This window comes from Lontra canadensis, unplaced genomic scaffold (genome assembly GCF_010015895.1).
Source record: "Lontra canadensis isolate GAN:19392208 unplaced genomic scaffold, GSC_riverotter_1.0 scaffold34, whole genome shotgun sequence".
NCBI classification, from domain to species: domain Eukaryota; kingdom Metazoa; phylum Chordata; class Mammalia; order Carnivora; family Mustelidae; genus Lontra; species Lontra canadensis.
Genome location: NW_022631028.1, coordinates 8338434 through 8356218, shown reverse-complemented (window position 1 = coordinate 8356218; position 17785 = coordinate 8338434). Strand labels below are relative to the sequence as shown.

Below are 17785 nucleotides of genomic sequence, written 5' to 3'. Positions count from 1 at the left end.
GCTTTGCCCTCTTGTTAATAATAAAAAAAAAAAATACTTAGCATATTTAGCCCTTGCTGTATAGTTGAGTCACTGTGTAATTTACGTATCTCACAATATTTCTGTGCAGTAGGAACTGCTGTAATCCCCAGGTTCCAGGGAAGAAACTTGGGCTAAGGAAGGTACATACACCGTCCTGAGTCCCATATGCAGGGAGGAGCTGGGATTCGAACTGCCTGCTCTCACGGCCCCCAAGGGGGAAAAAAAAAAGAGAGGGCCAAGGGTCAAAGGAACACTTAAAATAAATTTTGGTCACTGTTGTGATGCTACCAACTCGTGTAGAACGTACCAGTTCAGTACATTGTGAACTAAGCCTCATGTCTGAAAAATTAAGAGTTTACAGGAAAACCCGGCACTTTTCTCTGAATGTAGCTTCTTTGCTTCTGCAATAATGAAAGTAACAGAAAACCTTATTTACATTTCAGAAATAGTTTCCTCAAATTTCCTGTTTTGCCAGGCTTTTGTGTGTCCCCCCTCTCTTTCTCTTTCTTTGTTGTTCCTGCTGCCCACATAGAAAGCCAGAACAGCTCGTTTGTCGACTCCACCAAGAAGTACGAGCACGAGCACGAGCACGGCAGGCCTGGCCGGGGAGGGGCTATTGCTGCCTCCCAGATCCTACGGTCCTCAAAGCAAGGGCAACTGCCGTTCTTTTCACGGCCGGGCATTTTCACAGACAGGCATTACTGCCTTTCGAAACCTCAGCTTGCCATGACTTTAGGGCCGTGCTTTTTTGAGACACTTTGTCCAAGTTACTATACCTGAAGGCTCGCTTTATTGTTTTATTAATGTAGTCAAATTATAGTCATGTCTTAATAACTTAATTGAATGAAAAAACACTTTGGACTGAAAAGTGAAATGGTGGTGTTCCTTGGACTGTCTTTGCATCTCCCTGCGGCTCTGCCGTGGCAGATAAAGCAAGGGTGAGAGCGTGTGGGGCTCTCCCCGTGTCCCTGCCCATGACTATTACTGATGGTGCTTTTCTTTTTTAGGGAAACTGCATCAGGGAACTTGAAACTGGTTGAAGTATAGCCCTTTACCATATTTTGACTTTTCATGTTAAGGAGGAACATTTGGGTTTTCCTCCCAACTTAAAACTTGGGGCTCAAGGTGTTTGGGTGTCTCAGTGGGCTGAGCCTCTGCCTTCGGCTCGGGTCATGGTCTCGGGGTCCTGGGATCGTGCCCCGCATCGGGCTCTCTGCTCGGCGGGGAGCCTGCTCCCCCACCCCATACTTCTCTGCCTACTTGTGATCTGTCAAATAAATAAATAAATAAATAAAAATATTAAAAAGAAAAAAAACCCAAACTTGGGGCTCTAAAGGCATGAAGTGAGGGAGGGACTGAGAAGCAAATGCGTCTTCCTTCTTTCTCACAGTGCAATTAGTGAATTCTTTGAATTGCTAACCCAGTTCAACACTGGACAGTTTTCATCGTTCGTTTCATCCAGTTTGTATCAAAAGCAGTGTGTTCTTGAACATTTAAGGGGTTTTTATTTAGGGCCCCTTTGAGGGCTAGTTTTCACGTTTTCTTTAATTAAAAGGGAAGGGTGTTTAATGACTAAAAGCTAACATGTAGTGGGTTATTTATTGCTACTTGTTAAAATCCGTTGGCTTGGATCTAGGTAAAGAGTGAATATTGGATTTAAGGACAGTGCTTGCGTTCTGTAGCTGGTCTGTTTATTTCACAGGGGTCTGAACAGAGAGACGTCCTCGGGTTGTGTGTGCCTCTGTCTTTCAGGTGGGGGTAGGGCGGGGTGGGACGTGTGCTGGTGCAGACATTTCCACGTCTGCCTGTTGTTTTCTAAGAAGGGTTTAGCACTAAACGCTCATGCGGTACTGAGAATGCACACATTTTCTCTAAGAGATCGACTATTTGTAAGGAGATGTATATCATTCATGAAAATTCCACAACAGTATCCTTGCCCCATTTACTCTGGTGCATATACAAAGCTATGACATGCTTTTCGAAGTTTCTGCAGAAAACTCAGTTGCACTATGTTGATCACGTTAGCCATAGACTGAAACTAGCCCATGGCTGTAGCCCAGAACAAGATGCACCATTCAAAGTTGTGCAGGCTTCTTAAATTGTAGCGGACCCCACAACTCCCTTAGTGCCAGTGATTCTGATTCATTGGATCTAAGAAGGGACCTAGAAATCTGTGGTCTTTGTTTTATTTTTTTAAATGATTTAGTAAGCTCCTCTTGTATTCTGTAGACTTTTACGTAGGTTCTAGAAGTCACAACATCATCCTTACGATCCCATAGTTAAGAGCAGTTCTTCTAGGTCAGTGTTCCTCATTGCTTTCTACGTATAGGACTCTGCTGCGGATTTTGTTAAGAATGTTGATTCTAAGTCTTTAGGTCTGGGCTGGGGCCTGGGACCCTACATCCTTAATAAGCTTCTAGGTCATGTCCATGCTATTTGTTTGGGCCACACCCAGGACACTGAGATGCAATCACTTTTATGGCAGAGTTTCTGAAAAGGAAGGAAAAAATTTAAAGCAACTCTCTGGGTGCTTTTGTCTGTGTGGTTTTCTGTCGAACGCCTGTCTCTCTCTGCTTCGTCTCCTGCTTCAGTGTATAACCACGCCTGTGAATAGTAAGGAGTATTTTCGCAAGAAGTGAAAATATGGGCAACGTTCCTCACGTATGTAGAGGCACAGAGGATCTAAATGAGCCCCAGCAAGCCAGGCTCCAATCATCCCGTAGGAGTGCAGTTCCCTCCACAGGATGAAGGGGCCAGTGAGATTCTCTGGGGGCCCTTTCTCAGACCTCTTCTGCTGCTGCTGTTAGGTAACAGAGCAGAGCAAATTCAGTCCTGAACTCCAGGGTCGCTGGGTTGTGGCATCTTGCAAAACGGGGGTGAGAGAAGAAACAATCTAGCGGAAGGCTTTGGCTGCTACAGTATGAATACTTGCTTTGTAAAGGATCTGACATTCCAAGAGGTGACTCCGAGTCACGCCTGCGACAGGGTGGTAGTCCCTTCCAAGCTTGATCTCTTCATTGTCTTAACACAGACACCTGGTTCATGAGGAGTTTGTAGGACTTTATCTCTTTGTATGAAAAGGGATGAGGGGAGTCTTTACTTGAAGGCTTTTTTTTGGCTATGGAAGGTGGGAGCTATGGAAGGGTGTTGGCATCTGAGCTTGGCACATATCCGTGGATTCCCTTTATTCAAGGACGCCTGGGAAGAGGAGTGTGACCGTTGGGTTCTATTCTAAAGTTCAGCCACATTTTGGGCATGCTGTGTCTTCCATGAACATAGGATTCTAGATCCTGGAGGTGATGGGGATCATCTCAGTAACTCTGGGCAAGATCTCTAGGTTGAAGTGTGGGGGAGGTTGGTTTCCTTTGTTAAAAAAAAAAAAAGCAAGAGTTAGACTCTTAAATGCACTTTACGAGTCCATCACTATCACACACTCTTTGCTCCTTGGGTTGAAATCCTATTACAACTACCCTTTGATTCAGCTTACAGGGCTGCCCTGATCACCCTGTGAATCTGCTTTGCTGTTAGGATAACCAAGAGAACCGGTTCTCAGAGTATCCATTTGCATGTGTCATTCAGTCTGAAGAATGTGTCTGAAAATTCATGTTTTAAACCAGTAACTCCCTTGCCTGATAGGCATGTAGGAAACTTGGAGTTGGTAGGGATGAGATTGAGGAAGGGATCCTGCTTTATTCTTGTTGTCTGTGTTTAGCTAGCTGTTACTGACATTTATCTCAAAGCTATATACATTATTCTTATTCTCTTTCCCCTTTCTTAGGAAATATGGAAGTAGGCAGTGTGGGAACGTTGAGTAACTGGCTTTAGCGTCACTGAGTGTAATAGGGTCTAGAATTTGAGTACCAGAAGTAACTTGAGGTAGTCCGTAGTCCGGGGTATCAGACTCAGTTTGTTCTGGGGCCCACACTAGTGACTTGAAAGAAGTGAGCCAGCTGGTTGGAGAGAATGGAGAACAGACAGCATCACTGTTTCACTCCATCAAGTCCAGGTGTTTCCAGGACTTGGGGCCACGTCGATGCCAGAAGACAGAATAGAGTCTTATTACCAAGAGTGGTCTTCGAATACATTGGAGATTTGTTCATTTATCCAGGGGGCCTCCACTGAGAGAATGAGGAAGGAAGGGAAGGACAGAGACCAGGGTGTGGAATTCATTTACACTTTCTGGAAACACCGGCTGATTTTCCTAGTTGTGGAAAGCTATCACACATTGACATTTCATTGCACTTGACTTGGGAGGGAGGCAGGTGCTCCTACTCTGCAACCATCAAAGAATGATAGGTCTTGACCGAGGCAGTGTCCGCACTCGAAAATGTATGCCTATCCCTCAAAGACCAGCCCTTTTGGCTATTAAAATATACAAGACCCTCCTTTGGGTCGATAAGCCTGAACCTCATCATTTATCCCAGAGAGAATAAAATTACACCTAGAAACTCACCACTGCTGTGCCAGCTCTGAATTTTCCCTGTCTTGCCTTGACGGTTCTTTGGATCTGCCTTTGTCATTAAAAAAATGAGGTATCATGACCTGCGAATCCATGGGTTTTCCAAATGGCTACCTGTAAACATAGCTGCAACCGAATGGATACATTTACATTTGCCTCCTTGGCTTGGGGATTAACTCCGTCCTTAAACTCCTGACTTTTTAGTTTTGAGACTAATTTGTACAGTGTGTAAGGAAATTCTGTAGAGGAGAGCTTTTCGTGTTCCCTTTAGAGTTTGCTTTGATGGCAGTATTTCAAAAGATACATGGCGGTAGGTATTAGAAATAGATATAAATTCAACTTTTGGAGGCTCCAAGGGTGTTTAATTTTAGCGACCTCGCAGGTAAGACTTTTGCAATTGCACATACATCTTTACCTTATTGGCACTGACTTTTGCCACAGAGAGGTGTGTGACCACCTGCACGGGAGATGCACGCCTTCATAAATGAGAGAGGTGTAATTCTCTTTTCTTGGAAAGCTGCACCCCAGGAATCCATTGTTTTACTTGTGAATTACCAACCCGAAGGTAGCATGGAGTTAGCACATACATTTTTATTTGGGGTTTTGGCAGTTCCTCTTCTAGCTGGAACATTTTTCTTTTTCCCATTTGACAATGGCTTGGTAATTTAACACTTAGACAAACGAGACTCAGTTTGTCTTCCTTTATGGTTCTACTATGTCCCCCTCATTTTCTGTTCACGTTTAAAATGGGGGAAGGCCCCTTGACGTGTTTGTCCCTCTGTTGAAAAGAAGACGGTCCAGCCCTCATGCCCTTGCACCATCCCTCTGCCTCCCAGCATCCTGAGCATTTCCAAACGACGGGCACTTTAATTGCTGTATTGTTCATCAAGTTAAATTGCATTTAATTGGCTTTGTGTTTTGTCTTTTTGTTTCGATGAAAGGAATATTGGGGGTATTTAAAAAAGCCCATTGAAATGAAGCTCTATCATTTAAAACACATATAAAAATTCTTTAAGATGGCTTTTATTCTGGATCCCTTTATCTTCCCTCACAAGCTTTCTGAGAATAAGTAGTGCATGTTGGGGTTTATCTTTGCTTTTATGTGCTCTAGCCACATGCTTAACATTGAGCACGTTTGAGTTGCATTTCATTGGGCTCTCACAATCCTTTTATAAAGGGACTGATCTGTTAACATCACCCTCTTTAGATCTAGCAGACAGGATGTTCCTCCATACAAAGAAGTGCTCCCAGTCTTTCTGGCCGGCTAGTAAGTGAATGATTTCAGGCCTGGTGGGCAATACTTGTGTCCATGCGTAACACAGCCCGACCACAGTAGTAGGCAGCTGCATGTAATTTTGAACTCCACTCATTGAACTGTAATAAAACAATATAAGCACTGCTTGGGGGGAAGATTGGATGCAGTTATCCTTACACAAGGCTCGGGCATATGAAAGCAGTGCTGGCTGACAAGAGGATTTTGAGATTTGATTTTGATTGAATTGCAGAATTGAACAGGCCAGGAATGTCAGTGGAAGGCTAAACGCCTGTAGTGCCATAAAGTTTTATTCATGTGAGGCTTTCCAATATCCAGTAGATGGATTATTGGAAAAGGTGTCAAGGGACATGAAATGGAAGTGCCCAAAACATAAAATGTAGGCAGGAGGGAAAAATTACTTCTTGCTTAGTATATAATTAGGTCTAAAAAAAAAAATTATATGAAACTGTTTATTCTGCCGACCCCTCCACACCTCACCCCTCTTAAAGGAAAAAAAAATGACCAACTCATCACATCACTTATTTCATTCTTTCAGGAGAAATTGAATTTAATGGTATTTAGACAGGAGCTTCTCTTATGCTATTCTTTACTTTTGTTCCATATTAACATTAACAGAGTGATAGGCTTCCTTCAAAAGAGAGAGGACGGTGAGCCAGGAGGGTCACCGTGCACTGGACACCATGACCTCTTCTGTTCAGCAACAGGAGAGTGGCCCGTGTTCACACATCCTGACATACGGACACACTCTGTGCGGAATTGTGCCTGCAGTTTGCATGGAACAGCTGATACCAGTATCCATGGGGCATTCGCGAGTGGTGTTCGTTGGTGATGAGTGAGCCCTTCCGCAGAGGAGTTACAGAGAAGGGTGGGTGGGGGAGAGCCAAGTTTATTACATTTTGTCCTGGTTCTTTACCTGCGTGCACTGTGTCTAAAAATGACGCCTGTCTAAAAATTTCCAGCATGGAGGTAGAGAAACACCTGTAATTTTTCAGTTTGGAATCTATTGGTTTAAACCTTTTTTTTTTTTTTTTTTTTTTGGTTTAAACATTTCTAAGCAAAGTGGTTTCAGTGAAATCATCGAAATGAGGAATGTATCCAGTATGACAGTGGTATGCAGGTGTGATTTTTCTTTGTCCTCCTCCTACCCCTTGTTCTAATGTATTATGTATTTAGAAACATGTTTATTTGTGAATGAGGCTTTGTGAGGTTAAAACGGAAAACCAGAAAGGAAATTTTGAACAGTGAGGGCCTTCTGTTTTTAAAGCCCCTTTTCCCTTTTATGCTCAATTCTAAAGACTTGGCGTGCCTTAAGTTACCTTTCTGTTTGTAAAACTTTTATTTACACCATGTTCCATAAGATCTGTGTTAGAATGCATTTAGTTCTACTTTATTATTATTTAGTTTTTTTCTAAAAATAAACTCTATGAATATTTATCTAATCAAACAATGACTCATTTACAAGCAGCCCTTGAAAAGAAAAAAGGAGTCTTCAATTTGAGTGGTCAGATTGCATGATCAGTAAGTGGGCCCCTTTTCTTTTACATTGCATTTCCTCTTCCTTTAGGGCTTAGGCAAAAATGACTGGGATTTTCTGCTGTTTATGGAGTTAAACTTAATTTTTGGGGGACAAGGATAAAGATTGTGTAGGAAATGCTCACAAAGTTGCACAGGGCTGCCTTTGAACTTGGTAAGATTCCAGGAGATTGTCCCTTACCTAGGCCGCTCCCAACTGTGAAATTCTGGTCTTTCACAGGGAGAGATGTGTTATAATGTTACCCATGAGTTTACATCTTGATACCTCCTCGCAAGTCACTGCCACACACATGAATACGTGAAGGTCACATGGGACTTCCATGTCCCTTAACCATGGACGAGGGTGAGGCCGGCCAGGGGCAGACTTTGTGGAGGCACTTAGTCTCAGGTGCTGACCTTGAGCTTGGCCTGATTTTGAGAGTGAGCATCTCTTTTGAGTTTGTATCCCTGGCACCTTACTTGCTTTCCCTAGCTCTTGGCCATGTCTAATCCCTTTGGAAGCCTCCTTTTGGGCTGCATGTTTGCCATAGAATAAAATCTTTGATCCGGGTGAAGCACCTCTACCTTTTTGCTGTTTTTGTAATCTATCCCCTGTTTCTTATCAAAATTAAGAAAATGTGATTATACAGTATTGTCCGATTACTGTTTCCATGCTGCTTTTCTGAGCTGGCAGGCATTCTGTTTTTGAACTGAAAAGCAATTTTGCATTAGGTCTGGTCATAACATGTATTTTTTTTCTTTGATCCCCTGGGAGCTAGGGTTTGACATCGGCCAACAAACTTCTCATGCCACACACCTCATTAAGTTGTACAGTTGCAAATGGCCTCCGTTAAAAAGACATGTGCTGGCATCACCACGCTCAAGTTTGCTAAGCAGGTTTGGAAGGATTAATACTTGGCAATTATTTGGCTCTGAAATTGTGGAAATGGTAATTTGGTGTTCAAAGCGGAGAAGCTAAGTTTGTAATGGGCATCTTAACTCAGGACAGTAAAGCAGTCGGTAAGAACAGTCAGCCCCTGACACGGTTAACCACCACCTACTGGGTACGGATTTCCTGTTAGGTGCTCTCTTTGAATTCCTTCCACTTCATTCTCTGGTAAACCTGGTTTAGTAGGTTCCATTATTACCTCCTGGTTTATAGATGAGGGAATCACTGCTTGGAGAAATGAAATCATTTGCCCAAGTTCACGGCTCAAAAACAACAGAGCCTAACCCTTGAGCTCTTAATACCAATTCTCGTAACCACTGCCTAACCCTTCCATTTATTGTTCAGGGACATTATTGCAGGTACGGTCTTCCTTTTGGAAGAGGTACCAGGATTTCCCTCTTTAGTGTTGCTTCTATCTTACAAGTCAATAGCCTTATATCTCCACAGCCTGCGGAGCGTGAAGTGCCCATACCATGTCTTTGTAGACTCAGTGCGGTAGGATTTTGTACATTTCTTTATGGAAGCCGTTCAAAGAGGAGTGTATAAGGGAAAGAGAGGCAGTGGGAATGCTGAACTCTGGTCGGGGGGAACGTTCTCCTGCTAGAGCAGGAGGGAACTGTCAGTCACTAAGATTGAAGTGTTAGAGGGAGCCCGCTTCTGCTCTGGGGTCCCTCCCCGGGGCTGGCAACATTTGCTTTCCTTAGCAGGGAAGCGTTTGGATCCATCCAGCCATGAGGGGTTCCGTGGGGTCTGGCACTGACTGATGTGTGGTGTGTATGAATGAAGCCTCTTTCGTGAAGCTGAAATTGGTTTGAGAAAACTGGAAGAATGAGTCATTTCACGTTCTTCTCTCAGAGCATGCCTACACTTGCCTCTGGTTGATTGTAAAGCGTTGAAATTTCTCTGATCCTGAGTAGGACAAAAGGGAGAGAAACGGATATCCACCTTCCCGCATCCTGGTGAGTATGCAAGTTTAATAAAAATGTATTGAAAAGGCTAGATTCTTTTGGAAGAACTCTTCTTAGATCTGTTATAACCTGCATCCTAACAGGTAAAGTACTCCGAGCATGGATGGCCGTCCTTTGAATAACTTTGCTATTAACATGAAGCCTCATCCGCATTTTTTTTTTTTTAAGTAGTTTGCTGTATGATAACTGGAATACAGGCCTTGTTGGTTTCATGTCTCAAATTGGCATTAATGCCATGGAACAAGACCCCCCACCTCTTTCCTTTCAGCTTCACTGATTTCCATTTGGATTTGACCTTCACTGCATGGGATCAGGTTGCCAGTCACTGCCCAGGTACCTCCCTTCCTCAGTGTGTTGATCTCTAACATGGGCATTATTCTTTGTTCACTCTCCTGGGAACCCTGTGAATGAAGACGGTAATGGTGGCTGCAGAGCTCCTGGTCGTCCAATGGCTGAACATAAGCAGTGGTCATTAGTGGTGTCTGCGGAGAAGTAGTGTAGACAGAGGTGGTCGGGCCATGAGTACGTTTTGTTTGACTTGCATGGTGTTCTAAATAAGATGTTTGAATTTATCACTTACATTCCTTGGGCTTTCCTACGAAAGGCCTGGATTTCTGGTTTCTTCTGACCAATCAAAAGGCGTGGGAATGCCCTCCTTTCCCCCATGCGGGGGCCAAGGTGCCCCCTCGGATGGCGCTTGGCAGTCTGTTCTGTTAGGGATGCCTTCTACCACTCCCTGGTGTTTGATTCCCTGCCTGACGGCATTTTCCCTGGCCCCTGTGGGCACTTGAGTTTGCAACCGTGATAGAGAGTGTGTCCTGAAATGTAGGTACGAGGCTACAGGAGTGTGTGGACAGAATCGGTATTGACAGTTGCTCCCGCTGGGAAATGTGCAGCTAGATTTGTGCAAAGTGCCAGTTTTTTTAATCCCTTAAATGATTTAAACTTTCTGGAAGCTGTGCATCCCATAGAAACAATGGGATCCATAGAAAAACATACTCATTGGAGAATTACAAGACATATAATTTTGTCTTTAAATTCTTACGAGTGAATTGTAAGAACATGACTTCATAGGAACCTCTGAGACATTACAGCATTTTAATAACCCTTCACTGCTACATGTGATGCTTCGTTTTTACTTTTATTAATTTTTTTTTTTTTCCTGTGTGTGGTAGTGGGTGCCCAGGGCACCTCAGCTGTCTCCTCCTCCACCCTTATGTGCCTCAGGCAAGCCGCCTGGTTCCCTCCCTCCCCAGGGCAGAGGCTCCAGGGGCATGTCCTGTCTGCAAAGGGTTTACGAGGTTCACCCACTCCTTCATTCTTGAACATGCTTTTTCCCTGCTCATTACCTTCCCTGTTTCCTCTCTTGCTGCCAACAACACATTATCTCCATCTACAACCTGGGCTGCTACCACCAGCGCATGGGCCTGCATTTCCACAGTTAACATTAAAAAAAAAAAAAAAAAGAAAGAAAAGAAAAGAAAAGGAAAGGAAAGGAAAGGAAAAAATCAACAGTGCCTAAGAGTGGTAATAGTTTCCTTAGAAGCCAATCTCGGCAAGGTGGCTGAGCCCCCATTTCTCCATGGGGCCCAGGATTCTTAGACAAGAGCAAGAGCTGTCTTCTATTCATTTATTCATTCACCTGTTCTTTCCGGTAGGTATTTATGGAATGCCCATTATGCTCATGGAGCGATGTTACCAATACTGTGTGAAAATAGACATGTGGCTTGGTCCCATTATACAGGCCTAAATAAGAAATGAAAGCTATCGAGAATGCAGCAAAGAAAGGCCCTTGTGAAAGGACAGATAGGCTCTTATTTTTGAATGTCACGGAGTTCAAACAATCTTAGAATCTCAGAACTTGAGAAGTTCTCTGAATTAGGTTCATTTTTATATTTCAAAAGCTTTGGGAGGCAGTATATTATGTCGTTGAAAGGTAGCAAACAAGACACTGGGGCTGCCATTTGCATTGCCAACAATATGGGTGGGACCTATTGAGTTGTTCAGTGTACACCCTTCTCAGCTGTTCGAGGGCAGCCCTGATTCAGACGGAACTGAGTTAGAGTTCTGCTTTTGACACATACTGTTAGTGAACCAGAATGTGTTTCTTTGGCTCTCCCACATTGGGTTTTGCCATCTGTAAAATGGAGGTTATTATAGCTGCCTCACAGGTACCATAGGTGAGGACTAAGGGGAAGAGGCATATCAATGCCCTTTGGGTGGCGTCTGCTACATGGTCGAGAGATAGTCATCGTTGCTATAAGTGGAGGGAATGACCTTCTTTTGCATATCGTTCCCAACCCAGTCACATGATGTACTTTGAAAAGGATATCCTTCACATTGGTTTTCTAGAAAATCGAGGTCACCGACTTGTTTCCTTCTTGAACCCTTTGCCCTGCGGTCCCCACTGCCGCCTCCCCTCTGCCCCCATCCCGAGGGCTGAGTTACAGCAGAGGCCTGTACAGAGCATCCATTGCAAGTGTCAGTTGCCTTCTGTCTGCAGCAAGCCTGTTCGATTCGGGCTGCTTATCTGATCCAGGGAAGAAGCCGCCCTCCTCAGCCCTGGGGAGGCCCGTGGTGGGCTGGCCCGTACTAATACAATTATGAAGGTTAACAGGAAAAAGTGGGGTCCAGGAGCAATTCCAGGCAGCTGGCAGTCCTGCTGAATTGGAAGCGCCCCACCAATGAAAACTGCAGCAAGAAGCAAATTAAACCTCCTATCTGCCATCTCCCTCTCTTTTCCCCCTTTCCTGTTTGGACTTGAAAGGCGATTGGAGCCAGGGCCCTGACAGTTGACGGAAGTGCTGCAAGGAGAGAGTATTTATTTACAGTGAGTCGTGGCGATGCTTGTTCAGGATGCGGTTTCTTGCAGGAAGCTCTGTCCCCACCCCCGGGTTTGATCATTTCTCCAAAAAAAAAAAAAAAAAAATCCTTAATTGTTTGAGGCCTCAACTCTGACTTGGAGCAACACTGTGTAACCTGTCTGTACTTGGAGGGTTTGCCGAGTACACCCATGTAGGAGGGCCTAGAGCAGGGCAGGAGGCAGTCAGCCGGCCCAGCTCCCTCCAGATGTGTTTGGGCACAACAGTATAACCATTAAGCACTTAAAATAGGGAAGTAGGCTGAGTCGCATGTACTGTAAGCTGTGGTTGGCGCGGCCATCCCGATCGTTCACAACAACCAGAGCCAAGTGAGGTGGTTGCGCCGGGTGCTTCAGGGAGAAATCCCTTTGAGGTGAAGGCAGAGGCTACGTTATTTGAGTTGTGAACCAGTCTGGGCTGGGCTGGTGAAGGCCCTCGCAAGGAGGCTGGGTGCCAGACTGCTGGTCCAAAGTTTGGGGTGCCTTTGGCCTTTGGGGGGGTCTCGTAGGTTGTTGGGGGAGGGAAGGGTGCCAGGGAAGCAGTATTCGGCAGAAGAGTTCATTCTGGTATTTTCTTAAGTTATCATACTATAGTACCTGGTGATTTTCTCATAAACTGAGAAACAGCCTCTGTTCTTCATAGAACATGCACACACGGTGAGGAAGAATCACAGAAGGTTATAAAATGCGAGTGAAATGTCCAGGTTTGCAGCTCACTTCCCTAGTCAGTGAGTCCTCGGGAACCAGCGCCACCAGCATCACCCAGGAGTGTGTTAGATACAAGTTCCGGGGCCCCAGGAGGTACCTGCAGAATCAGAGAACCTGGGGTGTGGCCTGGAAATCGGTGTTTCATCGGTCTTCCAGGTGATTCTGGTGCTCTCTAATAAGTGAGAACAGCAGACGTAAGGGAGTGGCTCATGAACGTGGTGGTGGCTCAGAATCTCCATGAGGCCTGGCTTGTTAAATCTGGGCACTGGAGTCCCAGCCCAGAGATTCTGACTCAGTAGGCTGCTCACGAGGCCTGAGAATCTCCTTCCTTAGTTTCTTCCATCACCGTCATCATCATCGTTATTATTATTGATGTTGTTATTATTTGCCAAGCTTCCCCACCCACCGTTCCCTTCCCTTCGGGAGTTTTCTGATAGAGTGATCTAGGATTCAATAAACCCTGACTTTGGGAGTGCCTGTGATTGTTGTTAAAAACAAATTCCAAACGCAGAACCAAAACCATGGGATGGAGGTGGCATCTCTTACTTGTTGAGGCCGTGCCCAGTTGGTACCTGATGATACCCACAGTACAGAGGACCTTGGCACCGTGTCGCTTTTCCCAAACGTCCCAAGTGCTCAACTCATTGCAAGAGACTTGGGACTGATTTAAGCAACCAAGGAATTCATGCCTCCCTTTCAGAAACTCTTATAAGTCTGCCAAAATTACTTGGACCTTCTCAAGATTCAGAGGAAATTGCAAATGTCCTCCTATAGGTGTCTCCCCCAAAGTGTTAGTTGATATCTTATTTATTTATTTATTTATTTTTGGCTCCCAAAGATCTTTAACCATCTGCAAAAGGTGCTCGTTGGATATAATTTTAAGCAGATCGTCTTTATTTGTAAAGTACGGCTGACAAAGCTGACAGGTTTTTGTTTCCCACCACTTTGAGGCTCTGTTGTCCTAGACAAAGTGGATACAAAGGCACGTATGATGTATGCAGTCCTTGTGTCAAGGAGGTTGCATTCTGGTTCGCTCATGGTGAAGACAAGAGACGTAGGTGAACTTACCACATAGACCTGGTACAGAAGGAAAGCAAAACTGGAGTGTATGGGAGAGCTTCACAGAATTGGTGTGCCAAGCTTGAGTGGGTTCTTAAGGATGAAGAGGAGTCGGCCTGGGTGGTTTGGGAGGACTCATGTTACAACCATGTTACAGGCAAGAGCCAGGAGCTGGAGATGTATCAGGCTCTGCCTCCTGAGATACTTCATGTTTGGGAATTCTTCCAAGAGGTTTGGGAGTGACTTTAAAATCATACTTTTAAAAGATTATAGGGAACTACAATGAACAGACATTATTATATCAGTTTCAGTGTGTACATAGTGGATCAACAATGATCAACATTACAAAATGCTTACAGTAAGTGTAGTCACTGTCTGTCATAGTACAAAGTAACTATAACACTACTGACCTTATGCCCGGTGTTCTACTTTCCAGCTGCGTGACTTACGAATTTTAAAACCGGAAGTGTGCTCCTCTTCATCCCCCCTCCCTGGTTATGTCCATCCCCCAATCTAGGAGTGCCCTCTGAATTGGAAGATTCTGGTGAAGATACTAATGGGTACTTAGTGGTTAAGGCCCTCTTGATGTAAGTAACATTAAGCAGAATGGACAAACCTTTATAACCTAGAACAGTGGTTTATCTAAAAACTTTCCTCTTGAATCTCAAAGTTCTTTCATAGTTCGTGTGAGGTTGACAGGCTCCCCCAGTGCTGAAGGGGCTTGAGTGGGAATTGCCTGGTGTAACTGTTGCCTATGACAGCCTTCTTCCCAGTGTGTCTTGTTGAAGTTGGGTCTCTTGATGTGGCGCTCAGAATCCTAGAACACTGGGGTTTAGGAAGTAGAGGTAAGAATGCCACCCTGGCTTATTTAAAATCCCAGCAGTGGCCTTAACTTTGGATTGCTCCTTGACCTCTCCAAATGTTTTTCCCCAATAGCGCTAGGGTCGTAGCAGTATCTCACAACAGTGAGAACAGAATCAAGTAATGGGCAGAGAGCATTTAGCATCACACCTAGCAGATGAGTAGCTGCTTCCTCTATAGGCTGCTTAGAGACACCTGTAGAAGGAAGACCAACACTCACCACAGACCTGGTGTCTGAATCCCAAGGCCAGTCTAGCGCAGGACTTTTCAACCTTCACACTGTTGACATGGAGGGCCAGAAAGTTCTCTGTTGTGGGGGTTGTGCTGTGCATTGTGGGGTGTGTAGCATTGTCCCTGCCCATATCCACTAGTTGCCAGCAGCATTCCCTCCTGTCCCCTGTGTGACAGCTAAACTGTCTCAGATGTTTGCTACACATCCCTTGGGGGGTTGGGGGTCAGCGGCACAAAATCATTCCTGAAGAGAACCATTGATCCTGACCACACTGTATCAAGGGGGTGTGCCCTGATATGCAAATTTATTTGCTCATGGAGGCACAGCTAAACTAGGTCTCTTACTGAGAACATGGAAAAAGAAAACAGGAGGGCACCTGACAGAATGGTTTTATGCTGGCGACCTCCGAGAACGCAGTTCATTTTTAAAACAACTAGTACTTTAAAGTCCTGTCATCTCATAAGAAAGAGGAATTCCTGACATACACGTGGTCATTTTCAAGGCTTTGCCTTTAATACCAGCTTCACTTCAAAATCCAAAGAACAGGGTCTTTTTTTTTCAAGATTTTTTTTTTTCTTCTTTTAAAAATTTTTAATTGTGTTAAAATACATAAAACCCGAAACTTACCATCTTAAACCATTGTAAAGTATACAGCTCAGTAGTGTTAAGAATACTCGTGTTCACACGATTGCGCAAGCGGTCTCCGCAGCTTTTCCATCTTGCACAACTGCAACGCTCTGCCCGTTAAATAGTGACTCCGCACCCACCCTCCAGCCCCTGGCACCCACCATTCCACTTTCTGTCTGTGAATCTGACTACTCCAGGTGCCTGATAATATGTGGAGTCGTGCATGGTTTTCGTTTTTGTAACTGGCTTATTTCATTTAACATAACGTCTTCAGGGTTCATCTTCGTTGTGGCCTGTGTCATAGTTTCCTTCTTTCAAGGCTGAATAATATTCCGTTGTGTGTTTAGATCACGTTTTGCTTATCCCTTCATCCACAGGTGGACACTTGGGTCCTTTCTACCATTTGGCTCTTAGGAATAATGCTCCTGGGAATCTGGGTGTACAAATTTCTCTCCAGGTCCCTGCTTGCAATTCTTTTGATGATACACTCAGAAGTGTAATTGCTGGATTGTGTGATAATTCTGTATTTTCTTCCTTTTGGCCTTTTTTAGCCAAGGGATATGGAATCTACAGCCCTTGGATCCTATTCATGCCCTTTCTTCAAGCTTCTCATTACCTTGCTCTACTGCCTTTGGCGCTGCTTCTCACCCCCTTGCTTGTATGCACGTGGACCCGCTAAGATGGCAGGGACCAGTACAAGGCAATCGCTTGCATCCGTGGGTCCATGGTGGCCAGCAGCACTCGGGCAACTATGAATAATCACACTTCGATCACTCTGTCACCCGGATCCATGCTGCTTGACTAACCTCTGTGTCTGTGGAAGCACGTGGCCTGGCTCCCTCTTTGCCTATCTGACACCTACCTGGACGGTCACATCCCTGTGCAACGGAATGAAGAATGAAGAGGAAGACGTGTTGCGAGAAGGGCCATACCATGCCTTTTTCCCCCAGGAGTACTTTGGATAGCATGGCCTAGCTCCTACCTAAGGCTGCACTGGTTGCTTTCCTCTGAAGAGCCCTTTATCCCTGCTACCTTCCCTGCGGCTCCGTGGTCTTCAGAACTTCCAGCTGGGTGTCACCAGTCAGCGTGTGGAGGGATGGGTGGAACGTGTAATTTACTTATAAATATTCCGGTTCTGCCTTGACATTCTTGGTGTAAGAAAACAGGAGAGCAGAAAAGCAATATGTTGAAAAGCTTGTATCTATGGAGACTGCTTTCTTCCGCCCCCTTTTTTTTTTTTTTTTCCAATTAGACAGAAACCTCCCTAAATCTGTGTAATTCTGTTCACACAATGGGCCTACCAAGCCTTGTGCCTGAGGACTAGATCTTGGCCATCAATACCCCAGGTGTAAAAGTGAGTCCAAAAGGCCCAAGGGAGGGACAGTCCCAATATTTGGAGTCCTAAGTGGAGGGGAGCCTGAAGAAGGCGGCCAGAAGTCGAAATCTCTGCTGTGCTATGATGTTCAATCCTTTTGTGAGCCAGGGGTTCCTCGCTGATGGCCAGGAGGATGGAGAGTCAGTGGAGATAATGGAATGCACAGGGACTGATGCCACAGCAGGTGACTCTTTAAAGGTGGATAAATAAAGTGGAAATAGGACTAGTCTTGCTGTTTTCACATTTTTAAAAGTAATCCAAAACACCAGTTCTTGCAGACCAGTGTAGCTTGTATGAAACTAGGTTGCCAGAAAATGAAGACTATGGGGCAACATTCCTTCCTCCCCTCCCCTCTCCTCCCTTCCTGCCTTCCCCCCTCCCTCCCTTCCTTCCTACCTTCCTTCCTTCCTTCCGAAATCGATTTTTTAGCAGCCAAGAATCCAGTGCTGAGCAAAGCCAGACATGCTGTCCATAAAGGGTCTTATGTTACTGCATCCCTTCTAATTCCTGTGAGTAAATTCGTTGGATGTGTGCATTTTCCTGAAGGTAATACATATTTCTGTTATTTTCCTCTTATTCCATTATTTTTGTAGAAATACCAGAGGTAGATTTTAGTGCTGAATCATGCAAAAATACATTACTTCTGAAAATAATTCTTTGTCATTTTCCTTTTCTCCTCCTCTCTTCAGAGGATCTTAGGAGCTTTCCTCAGTTTCCCTTCCCCTCAGTCTCATTTAAAGAGCATTTCACCTGTTGGGAACAGGCTTTTCTTTTTGTCTGCAGGGGGATCCTATCCCTTTGGGACAGCTCCTTTTTTCTCTGATCTTTTTTTTAGGGGGGTGGGGACATCTCCTGTGCCCCATCTAGATGAGTCAGCT

The 17785-nt window shown here is 44.7% G+C and overlaps 1 protein-coding gene across 5 annotated transcripts in view; it reads left to right on the top strand.

The window, feature by feature from the left end:
• The window catches only part of FOXP1 (forkhead box P1), a 576422-nt gene that overhangs the window by 117217 nt on the left and 441420 nt on the right, over positions 1–17785 (top strand). The window contains exon 1 of one of the 5 annotated variants that reach the window (XM_032867393.1): positions 9106–9176. The exons of the other annotated variants lie outside the window; for them this stretch is intronic. The gene's annotated coding sequence lies outside the window, so the exon portion shown is untranslated. Of the gene's footprint in view, positions 1–9105; positions 9177–17785 lie in introns of those variants that run through there. 5 annotated transcript variants of the gene reach the window in all.